The 24,870-nt window shown below is 38.1% G+C and overlaps 2 long non-coding RNA genes across 6 annotated transcripts; one reads left to right on the top strand and one right to left on the bottom strand.

The window, feature by feature from the left end:
• The first annotated feature begins 1,185 nt into the window (after positions 1 to 1,185).
• On the top strand, positions 1,186 to 5,602 carry LOC310722068. The gene is made up of 2 exons (XR_014532297.1): positions 1,186 to 1,296; positions 1,408 to 5,602. It is a non-coding gene; the product is annotated as an uncharacterized lncRNA (long non-coding RNA).
• Positions 2,681 to 24,870, bottom strand: LOC310722032. 5 transcript variants are annotated; one of them, XR_014532257.1, is made up of 7 exons: positions 24,548 to 24,783; positions 23,660 to 23,794; positions 23,425 to 23,539; positions 5,648 to 5,896; positions 3,276 to 3,394; positions 3,148 to 3,191; positions 2,681 to 2,949 (listed from the first exon to the last, which is right to left on the bottom strand). It is a non-coding gene; the product is annotated as an uncharacterized lncRNA (long non-coding RNA). The 5 variants fall into 5 exon arrangements; XR_014532258.1 differs by having other exon boundaries at positions 2,686 to 2,949; positions 23,425 to 23,794; XR_014532256.1 differs by lacking the exons at positions 23,425 to 23,539; positions 24,548 to 24,783 and adding an exon at positions 24,792 to 24,870 and having other exon boundaries at positions 2,722 to 2,949.

The raw sequence follows: 24,870 nt of genomic DNA, 5'->3' as shown, positions 1-24,870 counted from the left end.
TGTTCAAAAAGCACATATAATGGACAGGTATCCACATTTTTTCATCCATATCGTCTATGTCGTAGAACGAATTAGCACCGTGGATCGTGTGAACGTTTTCATGTGGATGAAGATGTTTTCCAAATTTGTTTTTCTTTGATGTGAGCGAGGTTTTTACAAAGTCCGAAACACCTTCAGAATTATTAACTTGCATTCTCAATGCTCCATGCATATGAATGCTCCAATCACTGGCTTTGTCATGAAGTGTGTTCGTTTCCAGAGTTTTCCCCAGCTGCCATGTACGCAACATGAGCTTTGGCGTAACATCCATCTGCTTCACAATTACGTCATATTGTTTGCAGAAGCTGGCTAGCTGTGATCGCCGTGTGCAATATGATGGAGCTTTTACAGTTCTGGTTTAATTAACTGAAATGTTTTTTACGACTATTAATTTGATCCGGATTTTATATACTGTCTTGAGTTTATTTTTAGGCTGGAATATAATATATTACTTTTTCTGTATATTTTGTAAACAATAGAAGCTAGGGCAATGGGGAAGCTGATAAGAAAGTGGGCTTTAGTTCAGAATCAAGTAAAAAGGGAATTACAGTATTTCTTTGTGTGTGTAGTCTATTCAGGCTTTTTTTCGTTATAATTTTTGTTTCTTAAAGCACATGAAAGAACTTTGAAGAACTTTGGTAAACATGGGTTAAGGACAAAAATAAATAAATAAATAAATAAATAAATGATGTACGTCATAATTTATGACGTACATAATAACATCATATGAGTCTGAGCATTTGAACAGGATGGGAGAAACCGCAACATGACAGCAGAGATGGAATTCCAATGGAAGAGCCCTTGAGGCAATGATTAAAAATCAGGCAGGTAGGAAACAAAAAAAAGGGAAGAAGAAGAGAAAAATGTCTAATTTTCACCACTGGAAGCCTGACACAAAAGTCTCTATTAGATTTGGTTTTTAAGAGTGTTACACTTTCACATGAGTGGCTGAAAACCTGATTTGCTTTGACTCCTGACTCCTGGATGTGTGATTTGTTTGCTGTGATCTCACTGCTGGGTTTTTTTTTCCCCCTCAGCTCTCAGACATGCAATTTTCACCACCTAGAAGTTCAAGTAGAAATACACATTAAGCTGTAAACACAAACATATTTTAATACTGTAAATCCAAATAGCCAAAAGGATGATCAGAGTAATTAATCTTTTTTTAGTTTTTTATTTTATTATTACAGAGATACGTTTCTGGAATGTAGAAATTGCATTTTCTATTAAATCCTGGAGTTTTATTAGATCATATGAGTGCAGGTCAGAACTTTTTATTATTTATTTTAAATCTAGACTAAAAGTCTACCTACGAAGAAAAGAACTATGAGGTTCGTGGGTTTTTTTTTTACACTGCCATTTTGTCAGCACGGGTTATTAATGCTATATTCATGAGTCACTGTAAATTCAGTTCTAAAGTTTTATATATTGCACTTGTAGCGTAATCCTCATGAATGCTGAAATGGTTTCTTTAGAAACAATACACTCAGAGAATTTTACGGTGGAAAGAGACTGCAAAGAAAGAAAAAAGAGAAAGAAAAAACAGAAACAAAAAGAGAGGGAAAGAGAAACTTAAACTTGTTTAACTATGAATAGACACAACTATTATGTGTCTTTCCTTAATACTTTAATTACAAAAAATGACCATTAAATTCTACAAAAAAAAAAAAAAACAAGTTAGATGTGGTACAACAGGAATAAAGCACTTCTCACCATGCACCATGATCTACTTCAGCCTGGCAACAGGGACTCCGCCTCTGTGTTGCTTTTCCTATAACAGCACATACACACCTGGTTCGTTCCTTTATTAACACCTTTTATAGCTTGGCTTATAAATGTTTTAGGTTTTATTGTATTCACTGCAGCATTCACACTTACAAATTATATCATAATTAACATATGACATCATATATGTTATACTTCATATGACCTTAGATGCTCTGAACCAATGATCCTGAACCGCCAGGCCGTGAAAGGGTTTCTACTGAGTCACAAGAATGTTCTGGGGAAAAATGTTTATTAATATAACACTGATTTACTGTGCATTTTGCTCCTAAAGAGCCACTATCCAACTTTACATACATTACAGAAAATAATATTTCTACGCTTGCAACAAGATAATTGTTGTTTTATGCAGATATTATAAAGATGTAATTTTATATTTCCATGTAAGTAATATGTTAAACCTGTAAATGAATTCAAAAAACATTTTTAGTCACGTGTCCCATTCAAGATGATTGAATCAAGACGGTAGACAATGCACGTGCTTGCTATATTCTACAGGTTGTTCATTTGTTGTGGCCTTTGCACAACCTCCAGACTGCATTTTTTGTGAAAAAGATTGTTCACAACTGTTAACAGAAAAAAAGGCATAATTTTACACAAAGTGCTTTCAGATAAAGAAGTGCATTTTACAATGAAAACACATTTTCAGATCTATCCAAATTAAGGTGTGACCTAATTTCAAAACCAATATCCAATTCCTTGTTTTTTCTATGAATGTAATCTGTCTTCATTGCCTTGTTTGCCAGTCAGACTTCCTTTTTGCCTGCCAATTTGGACTGTCTTCCTTAATAAACAGCTTGCGCTCGTATCCGACTTCCGCTGCCTCACTGTGGCAAAAATATCCACCCTTGAACGCTTTATATTTGCACGATGGCCACTCAAGGCCACCAGATTCAGTCCTGCTTAATGCAAAGTGTCCACATGGCTGCGAGTGCAAGAGGCCAATCAGAAGAAATCAGTTGTGATGGTGCAAACAGAGGAAGCACTTCTTTGAATAATGAGTGTTCATAATGACCGATTTCTCCCAGCGACTGTAGACCGAGCAAACAGTACCGATACAGTAATTAATGTCAGTCTGGGAGCGAGGCATATGAAAGGAGCTTTTCACTGGCCAGGCCATGAAGGCTGGTGAGCGAAGAAAAAGAGGGGAAAAAAAGGACAAGGGTTTTCTTGATAAAGAGCTGAGCTGACAGTAATTAATTGAGCATTTGCGGCACAGACAAAGCCGTTGCTTTGTGAATGAAACCAAAAACAATAGAAATTATCTTTAAGTGGTGTATATGTGGGGGGAGTAAAAGTGTTGTTAGTGTCTAAGTAACTTACTCTTTTGTCTTGTATCCCAGACGAAATTCAACAAGAACCTAAAGCTAGATTTTAATGGAACAGAAAACATTGTTAGTAGCTTTGCTGAGCAACATGATGGTGCGAAAAGGCAGTTTATTTCTCCTCACCTTGCAGTTAGTGCTTTGCCAATTGTAGAGACCAAAGTGCTCCGGCACTGGATGATTGTTTTTGGTGATTACTGTTCTGAACTTTTTGACTTTCTTTGCAGCTTTAAACAGAACTCTCTCTTTAAAAAAAAAAACATGTTGGTGTAAAACCTTAAAGAAACCTATATTTGTCTGATTTCAGTGCACTTCAGTTTAATTTTATTTGTAATCGTACACAATTGCCATTGTTTCAAAGCAACTCAAATATAAAATTTAGTGTCATAAACTAGTACCTATAGTTTTATGCCTAATAAGCAAGCCAGTGCCAAGGAAAAAGTCCCTTAGATTGTATAAGGAAGACACCTTTTGAGGAACTCAAAAGGGAACCCATCCTCCTCTGCATGACACCATACTGTATGTCCATTCATTATAGTTCCATCATTGTTATCAATTGATTGAAGCTTGAATGGAAAACTTTGCATAGCAACTTCAGTCCTAAGCCAGTTTATATATTTATATTAATTATGTTCACTTTGATTTAAGAATTATTGTGCAGATTTCTGCTGCAAAATGCTGATTGTTTTCTTCTATTGTGGTTACTACTCCAAATCATGACATGCATATGAATTATTTTAGCACTGGATGATTTTGCTCTGACTTCAATTAATATGTGAACGTAAATCTCAACTACTTTTAAAAATGAGGAAATCTTCACACTGGGTCACATCAGGAACTAAAATTTTCCACAAACCCCTGTTCGGGGTTGTTATTTTTTGTTATTTAGTTAATTTGCCCCTATTCTTTTATTGTAGACTGGATTGCACTGCAGTCTCAACATGAATAAATCTTTAGTGATTTACTGACAGAAAAAAAAAAAGGCCTTGAGCGGATTACATAAGTCATCCTTCATGCTGCCTGTGATTGGACAATACATGAGTTTAGCCCAGAATAATAAAGTCATAGGCTTCTCCAGATTGCATGGAAATGCTCTTTCAAAGACATCCGTTTGCATGATGCAACCCGGAGTAAGCCTTGTTCTGATATTCATCAACCTGTTACGAAGAGCACAATTCCAGCACCGTGAAACAGTGAGCCGCTTTCGTGGCAGCGTGACAGTCTCCTCCAGGATATCGCTTCTCTGATCTGCAGGCTTACTGTCAGGCATCTTGCTAAAGTTATTACAGCCAAGGTGTATCCTGGTTATCGGTGTCCCATACCACTGTGGCTTTTAAACTGTACTGGAGGCTTTATGAGTCTCTCACAGAGGACAGTTAGAATCTCATCAGGCCCCAGACGGAGTGCCTGCGATAGAATCCTCTGATAACTTTTATAGTCCCTTCCCCCCTCCTGAGATACAGCTTTAGGGATCTGAGCAAGAAGGGTGAAAGTGGAAAGAAGCTACATCTTCGGGGCTCTTTTCATCCAATGCATGTTCCAAATGGGTAAAGTCTGCAGCCAAAGAGGCATATTTGGAGAAGGTCAAAGATCGAGCATCAAATCAAGGAGATATTTCATTTTCAAACCTAGCTGGTTATCATGTGGAGTCCCCAAAAGACCTATCCTGGGATGATGGAAGATAAATAAATCTTTTAATACTGTACTCCCAGCAATGAGGGTAGCAAACTGGTCTTTTCCTTGCTGCCCAGGTGTACCATTAGGACACATTCGAGGTCCTTAAGGATGGAGGCTTTGTAATGCTTAGCTGGTGATGCTACCAACCTAATGCTTCATTCAGGTTGTCCTTGCTTATTTGGATAGGCTCTCCAGCTGTAACCACTGCACACAGGTGGACTCCATTAAACTAATTGAGACTTCTGATGCCGAATGGTACAACATTGTGAGCTATTTTGCGTACGTTTATGTCAACCGTTATCCTCTTTGTTTCCCATATTTCGACATTAAATTTTTTTATTGACACACAATCTTATTCATATTTGGTCTGGCCTCATTCATTTGTTCACATTACCTTTTCTACCTGACCCTTTCCATCATTTTTTATATCCTTTTTATTCAGTTGTTTGCTGCTTGGGGATTTGAGAACACATACTGTATAAAAAAAAAAAGCTTGCATAAAAATAAAAATAAAAATGACTGCACTGCTGCATGATTCTTCAACCTCACCGTTTCAGAAACCAACCTTGATTCTGATGTTCCTAGTGAGCAGTCAGTAAAGGTCTCCTGAGAGTCAGACACGCTTTATGTAGTATATACTGGGTGTGTGTCTATCTTTTTCATGCCTCTATGACTCCGACTTTAAAGGTAAGCATTGCAGAGGTGTCAATCTATAATGCATGGCAAGCTGTAAAGATCTTTCACATGAGTATCCTTATAGTTACATATAAATCAAATACTTGCGCAAAAAAAAAAGAGAGAGAAAGGCCGGCTTTGTATACCTCACTAGCAAAACGCTTCCTCGCTATATCTCTTCCGTTCTCAATAGCCATGGCTGGCTGAGATTAAAAGAGCAATATGAGGGGAAAGTAGAAGAAGGAGATTGGGTTTGTTACTCAGCTTGGATTTCAGAGTAATCATTCTCTCCCTCCTCTCTCCGTCGCAGACAGCTAATCAGGATCCTCAATTACCCAAATAAATGAATCTGCTCCTCCTCCAGCCAGCATGAATTAAAGTTCACCGTCCCGTCTCTGGAAAATAAAGACCGTTCTAATTAGTTTCTGCACTCCACTCTCCTTCTTGATTGTGACAAGTTTATTTTCAGAAGATTTATCCACCAGTCTGAATTCTCAGGCTTGGAGTCAGGGCGTACCATAACCGTGTCTTTATTTTTAATACCTTGTATTCTTGCAATAAACATGCATTTCTAGCTTGCGACACAGTTATTATCTTGTCAAATTCGGAAACAATACTGTATGCCGAGAGCTTTCTTTGCTTTTTTGGTTTGGGTTTTTTTGCTTGATATAATAAACTGTCCTCTCCACTGTGTAATAATCTCCTGTCACAGCCAGATATAAGGCATGGGCAATAAAAAAAAGAAAAATCTTATTAATGTGGTATAGTGTATGAAAAGCCTCATCTGGACCACTGCTATTGGATGAGGTCAAGGATTTGACTTGAGGCTCAGAACATAGGAAAAATATAACTTTTTATTTCCTTAAGTTCGCCTGCAGGAAATTATGTATTACAAAAAAAAAAAAAAAAAAAAAAAAAAGGAATTACTGCTTCTTTTCCATCTAGAGATATAAGAGATGTATGCTCAAGGAGGTTGGTAAGGTTAAGAGCTATTGGTGGGTCATTATTCTTGGGACTTCATAGTTATGAGCTAGAAAGGGAAAAAATTAATTATGTTCGGCACCATGCTTCATCATCCAACCCCAAAATTTCTGTAAACTACTTCCTTAGATTACATGCTGGGTGTATATCTATTGAAGATGTCCAAGCTATCAGATGAGGTTATTTCCTGCAATGTGAAAACAGACTGTCTGCAAAATGTCACTGTTCTTGAAATGGCTTAATGGTAGTCATGGTAGCTGTTTTCCTATGGAAAAAAGGACTTTTGGCCTGCAAACAAAAATGGAAAATGTAGGTTAATATGAAGCAGTGATGACAGCTGAAACATTTTATAGGAAATTTTACATTTGCTGTTTTTGGTAACAACAAAAAAGGTACTGACCTTTATCTTTCTATGTTGCTGATCTTTCATATCCTTAGTTTCTATCTTTTACTTGGACATGTGTACCTTTAAAAATCATTGGAGGTCCCATTAATATACTCACCTAGGCCCAGCAGCACCCCAGCAACAAGAAAAGGTACAGAGTAATATCATTTTTATTCCTTAGAGTGTTGTCTTTCTTGACGACCCAACCAGACTTGTTGGATGCAGCTGGGACTGCTGGGACATTACAAGCTTCCAAGTAGCAGCCTTTGCCACCTGGCCACAACTATCCACTACTATTTCGACAAATATTCTAAAGACTTTTGTTCTTCATGATCAAAAAGACCTGTTGAGACCAAGTCATTTACCATTAGCACCACTTTTGCTTACATCGTCAGGCAATATACAGCATGAACACCTTCAACCTCCAACTTGATATAATCGAGGCTGTTTTTGTGACAAAGCTCAATCAGCAAACATTTCAAGCCTTATACCTATTCAAATACTCCAATCAGGTGTAACATAATGGCATTACAACATTATGACCTGTGAGTGAATAACACTGAATATCTTTTCATCATGACACTTGTTACTATGTGTGATATATTAGGCAACAAGTGAACATTTTGACCTTATAGTTAATGTGTTAAAAGCAGGAAAAACAGGCAAGCGTGAGGATTTGAGTGAGTTCGACAAGTGCCAAATTGTGACGTCTAGACCAGCGGTCCCCAACCTTTTTTGCGCCACTGACCGGATTAATGTCAGACAATATTTTCACGGACCGGATAAATACAACAAAATAAAATAATACGACCGGCATAAATACTGGTATTTTCTAAATATAATATTAAACGTGAATCCACTGTGTTGTTTTTTGTTCATTATGCTAGCCTGGGGGTTTCAATTTAGCGGTAATGTATTATGTGTTAGCGGCCGGAGCAGCCCCTTTAAGAAGTTAGTGGATGGAGGTAAGCCATGTGACCAAGGGAAGCATCTTGACATGCATCAAGAGTGAGTCATAGACAAATGTGGCAGAAAGAATCTGGTAATTTTCCAAAATAAAACATCGTTCAGAATCAGATAATAAATAAAACGGAAATAATGTAAGTTATGTATTCTTTCGGTGCGGCCAGGTACCAATTGACCCGGGGGTTGGGGATCACTGGTCTAAACGACTGGGTCAGAGCAACTCCAAAAATGCAGCTCTTGTGGGATGTTCCTGGTCTGCAGTGGTCAGTATCTGTCAAAAGTGCTTTAAGGAAGGAAAAGTGGTGAACCAGCGACAGACAGGGTATTGTAGCTAATGTAATGCTGTTAATGCTCGACTAGGGCAGGACTGTTTTGAATGCATAAGGGGGACAATATTAGGCAGGTTTTCATAATGTTATGTACAGGCAGTGAATATATAAATCATACACACCTAAATAAATTTACAGTAAGAAAACATTATTTTGTTGGCTTCAATTCTATATTTGGAGAGGTTTTTTTTTTTTTTGGCAAAATAGTTTGGTATTTGGAGATATACATTTTCCACTCTTTTCTAACTGGAGCCCTAGTTTCAGGTATAGAGAAGCAGCCCCATAGCATGATGCTGCCTACAGCATGGTTGACTGTAGGTATGATTCTCTATGGGTACACAGATGCCTTGCTTTCATGCTTTCAAGGATTACACACAAAATGTTCTACCTTGGTTTTATCAAAATAAACCACAGTGTGCCACATGGATTTAAGTGATTCGGAAAGGATTGGAAGTTTTTTCCATGAGGGCTTTTTGTTTATACATACTAATATTGTGCACTCCCCTGTGCCGAAAAACAGCGCTGACCCATTAAAACATGGGCTCAACAAAACCTGTGAAGGTGTGATGTGGTAGCTGGTATCAGTACATCTTTTAAGTCCTGAATCTTTTGATCAGACTTGCATTTCCAGCACATCACACAGGTGTTTGATTGGATTGAGATGTGGGGAATTTAGTGGCCAACTCAACAACGTGAAATCTTTGTCCTGCGCCTTAACCTACTCCTGAACAATTTCTGCAGGTTGGTATTTAGGGATGATGCGTTATTTGATATCACATTATGCTACTGCCATGAAGGAGTGTACTTGGTCTACAACAAAGATTAGGTGGTGTTATACACTACCTCAAATAACAACCTGATGAATTTCATGATGCAATATTCCCAGGATTAGAAAAGCTTGCCTCCTTCCTATAGCGCATCCTTGTGCCATCTCAAATAGTGCACCCAGCATCAGTTACCATTAAACAGTTGAAAAGTAATTCTTTTGGATGCAACTCTGTGCACTGTTACTCATGTCTTGAAACTTTTCCTGCATTAATACACTAAGCATCCTGAAGCATTATGTTCATTATTAGCTGTTGACCACCAGACTAACAGAACAGATGCTGTTTGTGTTGCTTCATATTTGTTTTCAAAAGCTGCTGTATTTCTTTAGCTGGGTCGCCTACATTGTTTGTCACCGAGGTGCAGTCTCGGTGCTTAAAAGATGCCTGCATCCATATCTGTACTGCCATCTTAATAACCTTATGCTTCCCATTCCCCCAATGCCACCCAAACTCATTACTCTTCTCTAACTGTGTACAGGCGAGGGTTCGGGCTAGGCACTAATCTGGTGTGGAGAATCGCTAAACAATCAGTTATTTCCTCTTTGTCTCCAGTGTTGATTGTTATCAGCATTGCAAATATGAAAGCATGAATCACTGTACCGAGAGTCAAATGTAAGTGTGCTTTATTTATTTATTTATTTTTTATTATTATTTTTGAATAATTAAGACAACATTAAGAATATCTTTGATTTCTGTGTCAATTAATCCTCTCTCTAAATTTGTTTGGGTTCATTTCTGTAATGGCTCGTTTTCTTTAGGTTTTTTCCTATAATCTGGTCACTAGGTCACTGTTGGTCACTGTTTTTTACTTTAAATAAGGACTGGCCCAGAAAAGAAAGAAAGAGAGCAACTTTAATTTTGAAACAAACAGCAGACGGGATGAGGAGGATGCGGGAAGTAGGGGGAAGTTGCTATAATTGTATAAGAGCCAGCACGCCTTTGAAGTCGGGGTGTTGAAATGCGGCGAGGACGAGAGAGCCATACACAGACATTGGAGAGACAGAGCTCATTTTGATTGCTCTGAAGCCATGTTAGTCAGTAAATCTCTGCTGGCGATATTCTCATGCTCTCTGTGCCTTCGTTTTGCCCTTGAGCAAGGCTGCTAGACTTCAAGCAGAAGGCTCAAGATTTCGTGATACTTTAATCACTATTCTTTCACTATGACTTACATCTTTAATACAAAATTTGCGCAGATTATAATAATAATAATGGCTGCAGTGTATCAGAGTTTCTTTGCGTCTTTGCCTTGATGACAGATCAGCTTTTTATTTCGCTTTATTTATTTTGGCTTTAATGAGCTTGCCGATGTTAAAACAGCACAGCCCTGCTGTGTTTCTCCCTAGTTAGGCACCGCGTCTTCGCACTTCCTTATACGCTCGCTGTTTCGGGAGCTGCACAAACACTGTTTCTGCGAATCAGGAGTTCTCGCTGCACTCAGAAATGAAAACCTGCCGCTGGCTGGTAAACACTCTTTGAAACCTCTTAAAGATGCTGTCATGCTGACACTGTTGTCTCCGGGCTGCACGTAATGTTTAGAGGCATTCCACTCAGAAGTAACTTGGCAACCTGTTATATATATATATATATATATATATATATATATATATATATATATATATATATATATATATATATATATATATATATATATATATATGCATGTGTCTGTCAGCATGTCTGACCAAAAAAAAAAGAAGAAAAAAAAAAAACGAGTGAGGTACAAAAAGGTACAGGCTTTATAAATACAATACAATTATGCACTGGTTCCTTTTAGTAATTGTTAAAAATTCACCTAAAAACGCGTCAAAATTTAATTCCATCCCACTGGTTAGGGAGTTGTTTTTCCCGCTTGTATGTTCTTTTTTTTTTTGTTTTAGTGTGGGCATCAGTACAGACTGACTGTTGGGTTTTGAGAGCTCAGCCTGCATCTTAATTTCGCTGTTTTCAATAACTGTCTGGCCAGGGCTCTGAGGTGGTTGAGAAGGGGGAAAAAAGAAGAGAAAAGAAAAGAAAAGAAAACACACTTCCTGGGCCTGATTGCTATCTGAGCATGGTTCAACACTTGAGCCATGGCTTGTTGGCTCCCCCAAATGGACGAGGACGAAAGAGACTGATGGGCAAGGGGAAAAAGAATACGCTGAGGCTGGAGCGGCCTTTACAGTCGGAAACCCATGCTGAAATGTCTGTGTTTAATCAAACGTAGGTGGACGTGGATACATTTGGTGGGTGTTTTTTGTTCACAGTGAGGTAAGGATTACAATCAACAAATTAATCTGAGTAGTGGAGGGTGAAGCCTATAATTAAGAGGGGAAAAAATAAAGCTCTCTGGCTGTGATACGAATTCAGATCCTTGACCAGCAGAGTTAACATTTTTTCTTAAGTTTAAATAGATATCTTGAGTAAAACCTAATTTCAATGGAGAGATTTATTAAGTTTTATTCTGGCTGTTGGATTGGGAATAAAAAAGCAGCATGCAGCCCAAAGATTCTGTTCAGTACCTTCTATATGGCGAATATATATGTTCTGTTATCATAGAAGCAGGTTTGATCTAACCAAACATGCCCCTATGGTGACATTGTTTTAATAGGATACGTGGTTGTGCTTTTCATGACCTATTATTAGAAATAGTGCTAATCCTGGAGACTCCTTCCAAAAAACAGCTAAACACTTAACTGTATCACCTACTACCCAGACCAGAGCCATCTGTTGCTATAGAAACGATAGCTCATTATTACAAGCAAACGAATAGAAAATAATAATAAATCTAACTTTGACACTCTCTTACATAAAACCCTCACAAACATGTCCTACTTTTCCTTTACATATTTGAATGAATTAATTGGCTTCAGGCACAAACAACAAGTTCTCAAGCACCCCCACGCTATCGAAGCTGAATCTGCGTTCAGAGTGCACGTAATGATAAATATGTTTTAAAACGAGAACATGACCTTCAGATCTATGCTGAAAGAAGATCTCGGCAAAAGCGAAAGGCTGCGCTTTTAACAGCCTGAAAAGCTCGCCGTGAATTATGTTTACTGGCTGCGGCGCAGTAATTACAACACAAGCTAATGCTTCCCATTGTTATCCATTCTAACCATGCATCTCATTAATGCGCTTCTGTTTAATGTTTACCATGAAAACTGTTTAAGACAGCTGAATTTCAGATTGTAATTCCGCTTTATAGCCTTTCTCCACCCAACCGCACGGGTTAATCTACTGCTCCTGGGTGGATTTATTGTTATTATTAAAAAAAGAAATTGCAGGGGAATAATGGAACGCCCGATACTTTAAGTAAAATGAAACAACAAGGTTTTCTACGTTAAAACAGCTGATTTCGAAATGACTGCTGAAAGTAAGCAATAAGATGGAGTTTCTACAATATTTCAATAATTAATCCTTGAAAATGTGGAAAAAACGTGATTCAGGGGGATTAGTCTATGACAATCTGTTAAAACTCATCATAACAGTAGCAGCATTCATTAAACTACATGGCACCTGCCCTTCATAACAAATGGGTAAAATAGTCTAATAGGCATCAGATGGGCATTAAATAATTGATCATTTTAGTTGAACTCTGCTTGTATTTAGGCCCATTCTTTCCATTTCATACATCAGTGTTCTTGAATCCTCAATTCAGTTTGGCCAGAAGGTATTGATTCATTTTCCATAACAGCAAGTCTGACAGTAGTTCTTGCTACAATATCAGTACATTTGAATACATTAATACTAGATTTATACTTTCAAGCTAAAAAAATACTATAACTGAAGGCATGCCGAGTCAAAATAGATTCAAGATGATCAATGGCAAATTGCTTTATTATATGGAGAACATTCAGGATGAGCTGTAATAGGAAAATCATCCAGTTTTAGGGTGTTAACAGTAAGAAAGTCTAATTAAGAGCTACATAAAATGGTGCCATGATATTGTGTAAGCATTTATACACAAAGACATAAAAACCACCTCCCTGAGAAACTGAAAAAAAAAATCTAACTTTCTAATAAATGCTGCTCTATCACGTTTTTACTTCAATCTGGCAACCACGTGTGTTGCCTTTGTTCAAATTACATTTTAACCCTGACTTGACATTCTATGTCAAATTCCTACTGTGACTGATCCAAAAAAAAAACATGCAATAAATGTACTGCAATGTGCCCGTTTTTTATTCTAAGCGTAGTGGAATAGCAGTTGAGCACTGTAACATGACCACAGCGCAACACAAAAAAAGTACACAAGTGCACTGGGGGTCCTTTCAAAAGCTAAAGTGCATTAACAGAGGAGACGCACTTGAATGAATGCCCACAGATCAGAACAAAAAAAGGCGCTTTGATGCTGCCCTCGTATCTCGCGAGTGTTTTTCGTCTACACAAAGTTCAACCTGAGAATAATTGAGGACGCATAAAGAACCACCATCTACTATTACCTACTGCTCTTCTTAGCCTAAATTGAAACCGTTTAGCGCATAAAAGAGGCAGTCTTTCGAGGGCTGGATACGACGAAGCCAAGCGTGCTTTAGAACCTGAACCCCTGAGCATATGCTTGTGCCTCTGGGAGGTGAGTGGGAGGATGATGACCTTGAGATCTTCACTCTGCGGTTAAAATCGAGTTTTTGATGCGGCGCATGAGAAAAGTTCCCGGGCGCGTTTGAGAATCGATTCAGCGAGGTTTTTCACGCTTGTGCGCAGCCGGGACCAATAACCTGTCAGTGAAACGTCGGCGGCGTTTTTCGGCGGGAGAGTAATGCGCAAAGCTTTTATTGCGGTGCTGGACAAAATGGTAGCTTTGACCTCCTGGGTGAAGATACAGAATGTTCGGGTGTGTATTACTGCATAAAGTATGACCCAAAGCCAGTAAAAAAGCAGTGCTGTGGTACACATGGACACTTGACACTGTAGCTGAGGTATGTGGGCGTGTAATTGAAACATCTTGGGGATGGCTGATGTGTGATGGCATAGGAGATATAAGACAGAGAGAAGGAGATATAGATATATATAGATATATATATACAGAGAAACACAGTGGGAGGGAGAATAACCAGACCAGCGAGATGAAGGACTGCAGCCTCATTTATCTACACAGCCTCAGTGTTGGGGGGTCCATCCATTACACCAACACACACGCGCACGCTTTGATTCCCGAGAGATCCTCAACGTAATTACTATGATTATGGCAGATTATATTGGGCTTCTGTCCAGATTACAGTTTAAAAAGAGACATGAGGCTATTTCTGGAAAACATTCGCTGTTTCATTAGGGCACAGCAGTACAAATCAAGAGTGCATGTCCTGTAATGAGCCAGTTTCATACGGTGCCCTTTTCCTTCCATCAGACCAAAGATATTTGTTCGGGAGAAAAATATCATGGTTCTATAAATTTTACACATTCAACATTTACTACAATTATTGTCCATGTGTCCAAGTTCACTAAGCAATGTCAGTTTTTTTTACCTGTGTAACAAATCAGTTGTGAAACTCAATTTGTACCCCCAAACTATACCTTACCCCTCTATTGCTGTATTCAAATGTATTAATATTCATTATGCAAGGACCATTTACTAAAATAATGCCTAATGGGAGGTCCTGGATCCCCCCAGCCCCCCTCAATTCGAGCACTGGTTGTAGGGAGAGATGCGGTTTGGGCCCTAGAGATTGAAGCAGATTCCTGCACTGCAATGACAGCTGCTTTAGGAAAACGCTATTAAATGTAGTCAACTTGTTGCCTGTCATGGTAGAAAGCTTTAACGTTAAGATCTTGGTGCTCGTGGTTGCACCAGAGGGAAAAAATAAGTGCATTCGATGGTTTCCAATAGGTTGCAAAAAAAAAAAGACACCCTTTATTATTCAGTAAAGACCGGGTTCGCTGTGGGCAGTCCGGTCATATCGCTGATCTATGGATAGCCAAGCTAAAGCACTTGCATAGACTGCATCCCTTTCCTGAGGGCCTGCGAACATGTGCTTAATCAAAGGTTAGATGTCAGGATGTGGCTGAGATACTCTATTAAAATGTTACAGTTGGATGCTTGAAACAAAGAGCAATTTCCTCCAGCTTTTCCTTGTACGTTCAGCAAAATTGCACTACTTCACCTGTTAAATCATTTGTAACTACATCGCTGCTCAGGTACGTGTGCGAAAATGGTCCGAATGTTGTTAGCCGGGGCGAAAGTACCTTACTTTTGCCGTGACAGTTAGCGCAAGTTTTTACACGCGTTCCCTTATGATCACGAAACAGCAAAACGCTTAATATAATGCATGTAGAAAAAAAGGTTTAATTATAAATCAGATGTAACCTTTTTCTTTTGTTCTTTTTGCAGCCAAAGACTTGTTTTAGAATATTCACTTATCTTTCTCCGTGTTTGTATTTCTTCCTTTTATAAATAATGGGTTTCACGCTTAATCAAATCTGATATTTTATACACATCTTTGGCTCTGTGTAAGAGCTTTTGTTTCAGTCATTTTCCTAATTTTGTTGGCTCTCAATTTGTTTCGAGCAATTTGAGCTTGTTTTTCATGAATTAAATAAGGCTTAACAACTTGGCTGTCCTAAGTGATTAGAAATCTTAACGAGGCTCACACCAGTGAGTTATTTAGGGCATGTTATTGGGGACTGCAAACATTTTAAGATGGTTATGATCAATCCAACTGCTTTAATATGTAGTATATGTTATAAAAGTATATTTTTTTGCATTAAAATTGTTCGTAGATTGCGTGGTTTCCTTGTACTAGTAGGAAGTAAGAAGCCAAACATAAATCCAAGAGAAGAGAAACCAGATTTGTCATTTGAATAAGTCATGAGCAATGACAAATTGATTAAATACTGTATTTCTCTCTAAACGCAAATAAATTGCACTTGTGTTTTTGTTTACATGTTCTTTTGTTTATACTATTCGAGTCCTGTCTCTACTCGTCATGTCATCAGTGTTGCCTGATTGTGGTCACCTGTTTTATAATCTTGCTCTTGATGAGCTGGTCATGTGTCACGACCTTGGCATTCTTTTCAAGTCTGCTCATTAATTGTCTGTTGAAATGTTTAACAAATATTGTACTGCAAAGTTCTTTTAGGGTCTTACCTGGATTGAGCAATGTACAAAATATAACATAGAATAAGCACTGTAAACTCACCCTGCTTATAAAAGAATGGAATGGTTTCATGTTTTCACGATATTTTGCTTTGAACGTAAGCTTTGGAAAAATGCTTTAAAGTTTGAAAGAACCATTGGGAGGCTATAGGTAATACCAAAACTAGTTCTCCCTGAAGGTGTGATTATTTCAGCTAGTGATCAGAGAAAGCAGCCTTACAGCACAGACATGCTAAATCCAACCCCACCTTTAAACAGAATTCAGCAGAGCAGATTGTTATATGTCTAAACGCCTCTCTTAGATCCTTCTCAAGCAAATCCGGCCTACATGTTTACAATGCAGATATCATAGCAAAGGTCTTGGAGAAATGGTTAAAATGGTTGGGGCAAGTAAGCACTGCGTGGAAAGTTTGCGCAATCAGACTGCCAATATACACACCAGTGGTGGCTCAGTAATGGCTCTCAGCAAAGCTCGATTTGCTCCAGTTGACCTGCTTAAGAGATGCGACACAGACAGACGTGACAAAGGTGAAAGCTGTTCACTTTTTCTTCTTCTGTTTGTAAAAATAAGCACTAATTTGGCTGGGCTGAGCTGCTGTCCTCCGTAGACTAATCAGGGTGAACTGTGCTGATGTGACAGCGAGAGACAGACTGCTATTAGCCGCTTTGCTGCACGGCATGCTTAAGTGACCAGCATGGCCTCGCTGTCACAAATTGGTAAGAGTACGCACAAGGCATCCAATATTATACAGATCTTTACTAGCTGCTTGGACGAATAATAATAAAAAAAGAACATAAGTAGTTAAGGCGAGTAAATAAATAAATTTTAAAAAGCTTAATTATGGATCTAAACAGCCACATGAATATTTCTAAATTAAAATAATGTGATTAATCAAATAATTAACTAATAAAAGAAATGTCTTTAAATAAGTTATCTGTCTTTAAATATAGGTCTTTCAATTTTACTTAATTAATTAACACATAAATAATGTGGGGGGAGGATTAAAAAAAAAGGAAAGAAAGAACTGCAAGAAAGAAAAAAAAAAAGGAGAGCCTGGTGGTCCCTGTCACTATGCCTGACCCAGACTTGAACCGGCACTTTGATTCAGTGTGATCTCAGAGGACAGAGTGTGCCACACTCGTTTCAGGCTAACAACTTCATGGTGTGATAATTCTCCCTCGCCTGGTGAGAGATGTCACCGACGCAACTTTTTCCCGAATGATAAACGATCCTAATTTAAGTTGTTGTGCCATGAAGAGTAACAATGACATTCCAATAAGGCCCTTCGACCCATATCGTACAGAAATAAGCCCTCGGCCTCATGGCCAGAATATATACCGAAATATATCACAGATTAACGAGTAATGTTCATGAGGAATAAATACGGGTGCTCTGTCTTGCTTGTGGGTTGGTCTTTCCTTAAAGAATGCACAGTGTGAAATCCTCTGTGTGCACTTTTTAATTTTTCTCCTTGCTTGTTGCAATTAAATTAAAGGACTTTGTGCATTCCCACAGGACTGAAGAAGAAAGAGAAAGAGAGGAACTTTGATACTTCAAAGCCTTGTTTTATCAGTCTTCGGAGAAACAGGGCATGAAAAGACTAAAAAAAACAACCAGCGATAGCTCAAAACATGACCGGTACATGAAGCTCTTTCATCATTAATTTAAAAACAGGCTACACATAATGTACACTGATGTTCTCCAAGCAGGGTGATGAAACATCTATGCAGAGCCTGAAAAACATTAACATTTCTACTTTTTCAGAAAGTCAAATTCCATGGCCAAGAACTGAGGTAATTTAATTATTTATAGAAATCTGGAAAACATATATGTGTGTATAATGTATGTCTGCACATTTGCACTTACTCAGGAGTGAGTGCTACACGTTTTTTTGGAATTACCAGCCTCAGAACCCACCGATTTACACAAATGCTTCACAAGTGGCAGACATATTTTAACATCCAATGTTCACAGGAAAGTGTATGAGTCAGGCCTTCATGGTCTAATTGCGGCAAAGAAACCGTTACTTCGGATGAACAACACTTAAGAGACTTAAGAGAATATGTGGTTTCCAGTGAAGCAAAGTAATGGAGGGCTGCATGTTGATATGGTTTGTGATTAGTTGGACAGGAGAGTGAAGAAAAAGCAGCCAACAAGCACTCAAGACCTCTGGGAACGCTTTAAGATTGTTGGAAAACCCCTCCAGGTGAGGCTAACATTAGGCTAACATATAATGCCAAGAGTGTGCAAAGCTGTCAAAGCAAACGGTGGCTTGTTGAAGAATCAAATGTTGATATATGATCATGCTGTTGTATGTTGATGATAAAAGCACAATTGAGGGGAAAAAAGATATCCATCAAGCTTCCCCTCATTCATCGAGCATAATACGTAAGATCAAAGTGTTTCAATGCGTTTATTGAAATCAAATACTTTGCCTTAGAGATTGCTTCAATTACTATGCTTAGGTAGCATCAAAACAGCTACACCTGTTTGCCTGGACAGTAAAGCTGCCATCAATTCTCTAAACAAGCCCCAGGCTTTCAAATGATAACTATAAAAGTTTGTAATGGACAACTGTTTTACAGCACCTTGGAGCTTCATAAAACTACAACCTGTCATGTCTGGGAGCCAGTGGGAGGCCATAAAGACACTGGAGGAATGGAGAGAGGACCAGGACCAATATGTAATGTTTTAATTCCTGCTTTCAAAAGGAAATTTGTGCATTAAAGACTCAGCTTTGCTAATTATTCTAGGTCAGAGCTTTGTATGTATGTATGTATGTGTGTGTGTGTGTGTGTGTGTGTGTGTGTGTGTGTGTGTGTGTGTATTATATATATTATATATATATACCGTATTTTTCGGACTATAAGCCGCTACTTTTTTCCCATGTTTTGAACCCCGCGGCTTAAACAACGAAGCGGCTAATTTAAGATTTTTTCCTGGGTTTTTCCCGGTTTCACAATCTTCAAGCCAAAAAACTGAACCCCATAACATTAGACCAATGAAATTTCCGAACAGAAACAAATAAATGCACTTCACCTGTGTTCTGAGCTGCACGGCATCAGGAGACTTAAAAAACTTTTTTTTAAACGCACGACGATGCCAAAAGAAAAACTCCCAAAAGAAATAGTTGTGAAAGGAAGGAGGAAGACAGTGAGCAATGACTTTCTTCATCGGCTACTGTTTAGATACAAGCCGTTGTAACGTGTTGAGTCTGGGTGAAGGGAGAGCTCGCTTCTGGCATGCTATTCCCAAAATACCGCTATGCTCATAAAGGAAGCGCAAAATATTTCACCCGTTACACCGTGTGTAACGTGTCTTTCATTAAAGCCTGTGTAAAGTACATTAGTGTAGACAGGTGCGGCTTATTTATGTTAAAAATAAAAATATTTTTAAAATTCAGTGGGTGCGGCTTATATATAGTCTTATAGTCTTATATATAGTGCTTTATAGTCTGGAAATTATGGAAATTATAAAAGTTGCTAAAAAAAATAAAAATAAATACATGCCTTGAATTGTTTTTCTTGCTTTTCTAATCCTTTGAAAGATCCAATTTGCCAGAATTACAGCATGCTAGAATAACTTAACAGGCTTATAAATTGTTTCCCAGCTTCCTTATTACTCAGCTAAATCAATCAATGCATGTGGAGCAGTTAGAAACAAAGTTAAACTTTTTTTTCTGCCGGCTTCATTCATAGGAACTTCAGTGAAATCTAATCACATTTCTCTCGTTCTTCTAGATTACTGATTATTTTTATGAGCTCAGGAGAGGAAGAAAAGATTGAAACATATCGTTCCTTCTCCTGTTCATTTGAAACCTTGTGTCTAGAACGTACTCATCCCTTCCCCTCTGCGTCATTGTATTTATTTGGTCGATTAACACTTGGCCAGATGGAGTGTATTAGCTCTGACAGAGAAAGCGAGGTGCTCTTCGAAGGACAAATGAAATGAGTCATGGATCAGCCGGAGCACACCTGATGGATGGAAGAGGTGGGTTATTTGCATAAGTATATTTGATAGCGCTATTAAAAGTGTGGTGAGATGAAGAGGAAATAAGGTAGGCGCTGAACTTTCTTGTGCTCCACAATGTTGCTGTGCAATATCATGGCCCTATTTCTAGAGCAGTTTTTTGATGTCTTCTGGGAAAAATCTTTAACTAACTCTGATATTTTTCTCTGTTTGTTTGTTTATATGGCGTATAATCACCAGCATAAAATCGCTGTGATGGTTATTGGGCTGCATGAGAATCTGGAGCATCAGCAACATTTATGGGGCCGATGATGGCCTTAAAAATAGGCAGGACGTAATAGACACATCAGTCGAACGCTGTTTCGAGAATTGAAGGCTATTATGTGAAAAACTTGGAAAAGAATTGAAGAGATCCTGCAACGCTGTAGATTATTCTCTTCACAGAACGGCATAAACCCACTCTAAGGAGGACAGACAGCAAATTGGAGGTCCCAGTGCAATTTCACGGGAGGATCAAAACATTACGCATCAAAACATCATGTAGAAGCCTCACAGGTCTTCGGCAAGCAGCGTTATTAAACTATCCGCAAAACAACAGCATCATTTTTGACAGGAAAGTGATGACACAAGAATGCTGGTCTTCTAGGCAGAATACCATGGAACAACGACCCAGTGTACAGCTGTAATTTATGCAGGACCTATTTACTGTACTTCTGTTTGTAATGGTCAGCTTGTTGACCGAATGGTTCGGAAAAAGTGCCTGTCAAGCCGATCCAAATTGTGGGAGGTGCCTCAATTTGCATGTGGTGACATTTCTGCAGTTTACCACAATAATCTAGCAGCCAAAACACCAAAAAATTTAAATTCTGGCATTTGGTAGACCCCTTTATCCAAACCGACTTTATCTCATTTACACAACTGAGCATTTGAGGGCTTAGGGCCTTGCCCAAGGGCCCACGAGTGGCAACCTGGCAGTGGTCGGATGTGAACTCAAAAGCTTATGATCATCTTCAATTTGCTGTAAAAGTCACCGACCAGGCATAACATTATGACATTATAACAGGTGAATAACACATTACCTCATTATTATGAAGATGTTAATGCTTGAGGGGTCTGGAATGTTTTGGCAGAAAAATTGAGACCAACACAATATTAGGCAGGTGGTCATAAAGTTATGCCTGATCGGTGTCCATAAAGATATGCGTGGTCGGTGTATATGTGACAAGGATAAATATCCTATCTTTCTTTTTACCACTCCAGCAATCATCATTTTTGGACTATATCATCCATATTTTGTATTATTTTGCAGCTTATTTGATGGGTAAACAATACATGCTCTTAGAACGTATCTGTATGATCCTTGGGCTTTTTCATCACTATGCATATTAAATATTCATAATTCACATGCTCTATCCTTTAAAGCCTGAGTGCTCAGTGTGTCACTGTTAAATCATCCTGAAGTACATAAGGTGCACAGTGAATGATTTTCATCTCAGATAACCGAAAAGGCTGCAACAAAATGTATTCTACACTCTTGTAACCTCTTGGATGTTGCTGATTATTATTACCTTCTAACTTTTGCATAAAAGCAAACATTAGCAGAAAAGCAGAAAATACTTTAAAATCACTGCAACACTACTGTGCTATACATCTACAAAAAGTCACACTTTTGATTCTCCTTTGTCTATTTTTACAAATTGTGTAATTAAAAGCTCGACGCAAGTGTCATGAGTAAATAAATGAGTACATGGCACCCGCTTGTTTTAATTGTGCCGTTTTAATTTGCTGCTGTATCTTCAGGTGACACGAGCTCTACGCCCTGCTGAAGGAAGAACATGGAAATAATTGATTGTGTGTGGCATTTATTCTGATCTAATTAATTTTTTAAAAAAGGCAAAGTGAATTCAAGCCGTGTTGATTGGATTTGGCTGCTGCGCCGCATGCGTGTATCGCAATTTCTTTTTCTTTTGAATATGTTGCTTCTTTCCTTGTTATCGCTTCATTTTGAAAGCGAGTTGATGGGTAACTTCTGAGAAACAGTTATTTAAAGAAGTGCTTCCTTTAAAGGATTCAAATAGTAATAATGTGTGAGTCTACCTAAGTTAAGTGCACTACTAATAACTTGAATAATAATTATATCACAACAGTTCTCTCAATTCTCTAATCGAATTAATCAGATGTTCAGTCGGTTTCTGACACAGTAGTTTTGATAGTAGTTCAGGCAATAGTTCAAATCTCAGCTTTAGAATTAGATATTCAATCAAAAGAGTGATTTTTGGAAGAAGTCTCCAATGTGAGCACTTTGTAACAAACACATTTGTGTTCTATAATATAAGGGACACATATCATTAAAAGACAACTCGGAAATCAGGAACAAACTGGTTTTGTGGATGTTCCGCATCATTACATGTAGCCACAAATAAGTGATAACTACTTAACTCAAATAAAGGTTGCAAAGAATGGTCCGAACACACGTCGCTGCATCCAACAATCTATTGGTGAGCCACATGGAGGAGGCGTTCCCTGTAAAAATTAGATAAAGCATAACTTATGTGAGACACAGAGGGCTGGAGAACTACTGTAAACACAAAGCATAGGAACAAGGCAGCATGAATTTACAGAAGGGAATGAGACACAGGCACTAGCAATATCATTACTTGACTGAAATGCGAAGGACCTGTAAAACATCAAAAACGAAATCTTGATATTATCTAATAAATCACAGCGGTATAAGAACATACAGAGGGGCTGATAGCAGCAACAGCCATTGTTGATAGTTTTCCTATAACACTATGCCCTCAAGGATACATCGCCCCACCCATCGATGGCACAGACTCTTAAAATACAAACTTATTTGTTTTTCCAGTAAGTAAATCATATGTCCTACACCATTTGCAAATTGATTGTGCATGTATGTTTCCTTTGATGTAAAGACAGCAAGATGAACATGTGTTGTTACTGGTTATCTCCATGAGATGGCAGCACTCACACATTCACTCTCACTTAATTGGATGAATTACAAAACTAAATAAATCAGGAGATACGCTGTACATTTGACCTTTGCTACGTTCTGAAGCATACTACAGTGCCAAAATATTCTGGTCATAAGTATTTATATATTATATATAATGCATATTTCTATAGTGAAATGAATGTGTGCAGGGTTTTCATATGAAAGTTGAATTCTGGAGAATATTTTGAAAAGATCTCAGCAGATTGTTAGAATGGGTTTATGTAGGTTGAATGAAGTAAAGTAAAGCATCACCCATTAAATGTTAGGTTTAGAGACCTTGCTAAAAAGTCCAGCAAATTCACTCTGGTAGTGCTGGGATTTAAACTCCTGACCTTTGGATCAAAAAGCCCACAACTAAAGGGGGGGCCGTTTTTTATTACCGTACCAGTCTGTTTACTGGGGCACACGATCTGGTCCAGCAGGCCCTGTTGCACTCTGCTAACCTTTCTCTACCATTTGTTCTGCAGACTGACACAGAGCTGAAGGCCATTTGTCCTAGGTGAAAGGAGAAAAGTGCCTTGTGCTGTACTTCTGCAGAAAGCTCTCTGTAAGTAGAGCACTATAGAAAAAGTGAGTCTGGCCATCAAGTGGATAGTGCTTATTCTCCTATATTACCTCCTGTGGCAACTTTTACCATTGTGATTCAGTCTTGCACTGTAACAATGGCTTCACCACATGAAGGATGTCAGCATGCAGATCACTTGTTGGTATTTAGCATTTCAGCCAATCGAGACTGAGGTGATCCACAGGCTGGGGGAAGAAGAGCAGAGTTGAGATAGACTGAGCGTTGCAATGCATTTTAGAAGGCAAAAAAACATATGACGCTCCATAAAAAGTCACCTATCTCCAGAGTCTTCGTTTACACACGGTATATTGTGATCAAGGCTTACAGAAAGCTTAAACTGTTACTATATAGAGGTAAAAGAGAAATATATCTAACAAACTGAACATTCATTTATAAACCGGTATAGGAATTTTAACATGCTCCAACCCAAACATGACATGAAATCTACAGATAATTTCTGACATCATAGACACTATGAATAAAAAATAAATAAATAAAACTATGAATTAATAATTATGATTTAAAAATCTATTACATGCTCATTACAAATATATGGCCAATTAGTTAATGTTGTAAAAGGTTAGTTTTGTTGTTATTTTCTTGTTGCAGTTATTGTTGTTTGGGATCTACTGCTTTAATTCCATTTGATCACAAAATCATTTAATGATTTGAATAGTTAATCAGAGTGAATGTTGTGCACGTCCCAGTTCGTCCTCATTCTTTTCACTTTTCCTGGTTGTCGCACTTTAGAGACGGTCCCTAACTGTTTATCAACGCACTTATTCAATGAAAAAAAGGTTTAACTTTGAATTAAGTGTTTCCTTACATGATTACACAAATGTAGACACGTTCAAATTATGTAGTCTTTTAATAATCTGCCTTTCCATTTTTGGTAATAAACAGAAATATACGAATGTCTAAATATAAACTCATTTTACCTCAGTGAAAGAGACACGACGCCGCCATCTTTGTTTCAAAGCTTTATATAGCGGCACAGCACTGCTTAACTTTATATTACCTATTAAAATATCGTCAGGAATAGACAGGAAAGTCATTAAAAAATCACCGAAAAAATCCAGATGAAATACACTCTCCAAACATATTTTCTTTTTTTGTGTGTTTTACCGCCATATTCATTGTCGTCCTGTGATTACAATTAGCTAGCTATTATCGAAAGCTCACCTGACTGAATTGCACCTCTCTGTCCCGCCCACTGCCATAAAATAAACCAATAAATCCACACCAAATATGATGGACGTGG

The sequence above is a fragment of the Silurus aristotelis genome (assembly GCF_946808225.1).
Source record: "Silurus aristotelis genome assembly, chromosome: 28".
NCBI classification, from domain to species: Eukaryota; Metazoa; Chordata; class Actinopteri; order Siluriformes; family Siluridae; genus Silurus; species Silurus aristotelis.
This window is presented reverse-complemented; position numbering and strand designations above follow the sequence as displayed.